The sequence below is a fragment of the Neophocaena asiaeorientalis genome, unplaced genomic scaffold (assembly GCF_003031525.2).
Source record: "Neophocaena asiaeorientalis asiaeorientalis breed wild unplaced genomic scaffold, Neophocaena_asiaeorientalis_V1.1 scaffold999, whole genome shotgun sequence".
Classification (NCBI taxonomy): Eukaryota; Metazoa; Chordata; class Mammalia; order Artiodactyla; family Phocoenidae; genus Neophocaena; species Neophocaena asiaeorientalis.
Window position 1 is genome coordinate 194,752 of NW_020171794.1, and position 5,271 is coordinate 200,022.

General features: G+C 36.6%; 1 pseudogene; it reads left to right on the top strand.

Annotated features, from left to right (window-relative positions):
- Window positions 1-4,037: 4,037 nt before the first annotated feature.
- On the top strand, window positions 4,038-4,587 carry LOC112394828 (profilin-1 pseudogene; annotated as a pseudogene).
- The last annotated feature ends 684 nt before the right edge of the window (window positions 4,588-5,271 follow it).

Sequence of the window (5,271 nt, forward strand, 5' to 3'; positions counted from 1 at the left end):
AAAAAAAAAAAAAAAAAAAAAAAAAAAGCATAAGCTAATATATCATGTAAAGAACTCATAATACCCACGAAGTATTGTAATTGAAATAAATAGGATGGGATGCCAGGGTCAAAGATTAACAATATAATTAGTTGTTCAGTCTATCATTCATCTCATTAAAAATGCCACTTTGATGAAAAATATATAAATATAAAATTTCACAAAATGGTGATATATTTTAGATTGATTTATTAGATAGAAAATTTCAAATTATTATTTAAAGAAGTTGCTGAAATGTTTTACCCAATAAGCAACAACTATAATACAATAAATTCATTTCTTAAATATCATTGGAATGTCATGCCTATACCGTGCTTGGTTACATAATTTAAAATTGAAGAATCCCAAACCTATAAATCCTGGATACCAATAAGATTAACCTTCAATGACTCGCTGTTCACCCCAATCCACTCTACATATGTATTATGTTATGAGTCCTGGGGCAATAAGTATATGAGATCACAAGAGCAGGGAGCTTTAGCAGTTTGAAACTTAAGACAATTTATTTTATTTAAAGTACTCCGAAGCTTTGGGTCTCAGGCATTGTCCAGGCCATGACTCTAACATACAAATATGAAGAGTGAAGAATTCAGGATGAGGTGATATCTAGCTCCTATATTCTTCCTATAGATTTGTTTCCATGGAATGCTCTAAGTAAAACTAAAGCCTGGAAACAGGTTAATATACATTTTATTTAAGTCAATTAGGAAGAAAATAGACAAAGCCTATTCAGGTAAAGCCATCCTCCTTTGCTTGATAATAAAGGAGGTAAGAGAATGTTTACATCAATTCTCAGACTCATAATTACTGATGCACATAAACTTCAACCATGTTGTATAATTACTGCATGTTCCTTGGCAAAAGAGGAAGGAAGAAAACTTCCCTAGTGCTATAAGGATGGTAACAAATTCAATATCTCTGAGATTAAGAATATGTCTTCATTGTTCCTATTAGGCTAGCCCAAATTATTATTATTTTTTGCTTTAATGTTCTTGCCCAAGCCAATAAGAGATTGCACTGGGATGGTTCCTATTCACTAATTCAAGAGAGTAGACTATGTATCCTAAAGGAGAAAGACTGGAGAAATGTACTGATGATGAGGGAAAAAAAGGTAATGCAAAAAATACCCAGAGACTGAGTATTTGTCAGGATCCAGGGCCGAGAACACAGCCAGGTTTTGTACCCACACTCAAGGTCAGCAGCATAACCTCTGAAAGAATAGCCCACAGTTTATCTAGGATAGTTAGATCCTAGGTATTGAAATACAACCATTTTGAAGATTTTTTTGTTCAATCAAGGAATGACAGGGTAAAGAACCACTAGTTTTCAGATTTGGGAAAGGGACTCAGAAGATTTCATGATAGACTAGAAATGAGACTCCCTGTTGTCTCTAAGCCCAGGGGCAGGACTCCCACATTTCCATGTGGCCTTGAGAAAAGGGTATGTTCCAATTCCCAGGTGCATTAATTTGCTATGGCAGCTGTAACCAATTACCACAAGCCTAGCATCTTAATACAGCACAAATTTATTAAAGTATAGTGCTGGAAATCAGAAGTACAAAATCAGTCTCACTGTCCAAAACTAAGCTGTTAGAAGAGCTAGTTCATTCTGAAGGGTGCAGGGGAAAGCCTGTTTCTTTACTTTTCCCAGCTTCCAGAGGCTGCCCTTATTTCATGACTTGTGACTCCTTCCCACATATTGAAAGCCAGCAGCAATGTAGCATCTTCAAATATCTCTCTGCTGCTGTCATCACATCACCGTTTTCTCTTTGCTTCTTGATCACATTGCCCCTGTGTCTCCTTCTTAAAAGACCCTTTGTATTATTTGGGGCCCATCCAGAAAATCCAAAATAATCTTCCTATTTCATAATCCTTAATCTATGCACATCTGCAAACTCTTATGCCATGTAAATTAACATAGTCACAGGTTCCAAGGATTAGGTCATTGATGTCTTTGGGGATTTTATTCAGTCTATTGCACCAAGGATATTAAACTTATTACTATTTTCACAGGAGAAAAATTGAGAAGGGTATTTAATTTGAATAAATTATTTCTTAAAAGTGAACTTTCCTGGCACCCATTTGTTTATAAACTAAATTCGCCTTCATATCATTTATAGTTACAGGCCAGTCTATATTTCTGTTTATATTTAAAAGTGCTACCAAGTTTAATTATTAATAATTTGCCTTTGAATAACCTATATTTGATGGTAACAGTACTTTCACTAGAGTTTGTAGTTTATTTCTGCTTTTATTTCTATCATCAATTTTTTATTTAGTGTATTTTCCTTTTTAATAATTTCAGAAGCTATGATTTATAGTCTGTTATAATTTTTAATTATACATAAAATACATACCTGTCATAAAATTAAAATGTTAAAATAATCACTAAATCCCTTTGCTTATCACTCAAAATGAGTGTATTTAATATATTCAGAATAATTCTGTGCAGTTTTACTAACTTGATTTTCCCACACACAGTATTTGATAGTGATTATTCCATGTTAAAATATTGTCATTGTCTGAGTTGTATTTCACCAAACTTTGTATGTTGAAGTCCTAACCCCATGTACCTCAGAATGTGACTGTATTTAGAATCTTAAAAAGGGGTAATAAAGTTAAAATGTTGTCATTGAGTTGGGCCCTTATAAAAAGAGGAAATTTGGATCCAGACACATACAGAAGACCGCAAGAAGATAAAGCAAGAGGATGGCCATCTATAAGCCAAGGAGAGAGGTCTCAGAAGAAAATTAATCTGCTAATACCTTGATCTAAGACTTTTAGCCTCCAGAACTGTGAGAAAGTAAATTACTGTTAAGCCACCCAGTCTGGGGTACTTTGCTATGGCAGTCCTAGCAAATGAATACAAACATTAATATAGATTTTACTGATTTTAACAGTGTGTAGTATACTATACTATGGTTACATCATTGTTTATACCTCGATGACTATTGATAATTATACATTTAGATAATCTAAATGGTCAGGTGCTTTAAACCAAGAGTTTTAACTTTCACGACAACTGGCCTACAGAGGTGAGTTAATGATTACTATTTCACATATTATTTGATGGTTTCTAAAAGCTGATAGTTTATTTTTTTTCTATTGTATTTTTCTTTGAGAGTAATGTCTACATTTTCCCACATCAAAGCAAATATCCATGTACTCTGTACAGGTTTCTATAGTTTGTGTTAAGACCAAGGCCAGTTTACACTAGTTGACATTTCTCTCACTTCTTTACACATTCTTCACTTTAAAATACCTCCTAATATTATGATTTGCTTTTTTATCAATTCTAAGTCTTAGATTTGAATTTTTCTTCATATTACATGTCTGTGGGGCATTTTATCAAAATATCAGGAAGAAGATACACTAAATGACTGAGTTCAAAATATCTTGAAAAAATCGAACAACTAAATAATTTTTAAAACAATAATGAAGCAATAAACTAATATACAATTTATATAACCACATTTTATTGCTCTATTAAAATTACATTTATTCAAATTATTCTCTTATAAAACCAACCTACCAGAGTGCATGCAACTCCAAGTTGTCAATAAAAAGCTGAAAATTTTCCTTAAACACCAATCATTTGAGTAAATAGCCAAGTATAGAGTATTGTATTTTATTTCAGATATTTGTCTTATATTTAATGGATGCTTAAGAAATTTTTTTAAATGCCCTTCAATTCTGAACACGTTAGGAAGAAGAAAAATATAATTACTTTTATACTGCGCTGACACCCATAATTTTACACCGTATTCATGCAAAATGTTGTTTTCAAATTTATTGGTATGAAGATGTTACTATTCTTCAATTCAAAAGTAATGCAGAGGAAGTGGCGGTGCGAGGGCTGCAGCACAGCTAGCAGAGCCACGGTCCGGACCGCAGCGCGTGCCCGAAGCTCTCCGCCTTCCCCTGCCCATCAGCCCGAGGCAGCCCGAGCCCAGCCCCTGGCCCCAGCAGCAGCCCCGAGAGCACCCCAGTAGCAGCGCCATGGCCGGGTGGAACGCCTACAAAGACAAGCTCATGGCGGAAGGGACCTGTCAGGACATGGCAATCGTGGGCTATAAGAACTTGCCCTCCATCTGGGCAGCCGTTCCTGGAAAAAACTTCGTCAACATCACACCAGCTGAGGTTGGTGCCCTGGTTGGCAAAGACCGGTCAAGTTTTTACGTGAATGGGCTAACGCTTGGGGGCCAGAAATGGTCTGTGATCCAGGACTCACTGCTGCAGGACGGGAAATTTACCATGGATCTTTGTACCAAGAGCACCTGCGGAGCCGCCACCTTCAATATCATTGTTACCCTGAATGCCAAGACGCTAGCCCTGCTGATGGGCAAAGAAGGTGTACAGGATGGTATGATCAACAAGAAATGTTATGAAATGGCCTCCCACCTGCGGCGTTCCCAGTACTGACCTCGTCTGTCACTCCCCACTGCTTTTCACCCCTCTCCTTCCCACACACACATACACCATTTTTATTTTTTGGGCCATTACCCCACACCCCTTATTGCTGCCAAAACCACATGGGCTGGGGACCTGGGCAGGAAGGACAGACACGCTTCCCCCAACACATGCCCCTCCTGTGTGTGGTTTGAAAACTTCTGTTTTGGGCTTTTTTTTTTCCCAATAAAAAGGGTTATACTAAAAAAATAAAAATAAAAAACCAATTGTACCCATATATGTCTCTTTTATTTTAACATCTTTATTGGAATATAATTACTTTACAATGGTGTGTTAGTTTCTGCTTTATAACAAAGTGAATCACCTATACATACACATATATCACCATATCAACACCCTCTTGCATCTCACTCCCACCCTCCCTATCCCACCCCTCTAGGTGGTCACAAAGCACAGAACTGATGTCCCTGTGCTATGCGGCTGCTTCCCACTAGCTATCTATTTTACATTTGGTAGTGTATATATGTCCATGCCACTCTCTCAATTCGTCCCAGCTTACCCTTCCCCCTCCTCGTGTGCGCAAGTCCACTCTCTAAGTCTGCATCTTTATTCCTGTGCTACCCCTAGGTTTTTCAGAACCACTGTTTTTTTGTTTTTGTTTTTTTAGATTCCATATATATGTGTTAGCATACGGTATTTGTTTTTCTCTTCCTGACTTACTTCACTCTGTATGACAGACTCTTGGTCCATCCACTTCAATACAAATAACTCAATTTCGTTTCTTTTTTATGGCTGAGTAATATTCCATTGTATCTATGTTCCA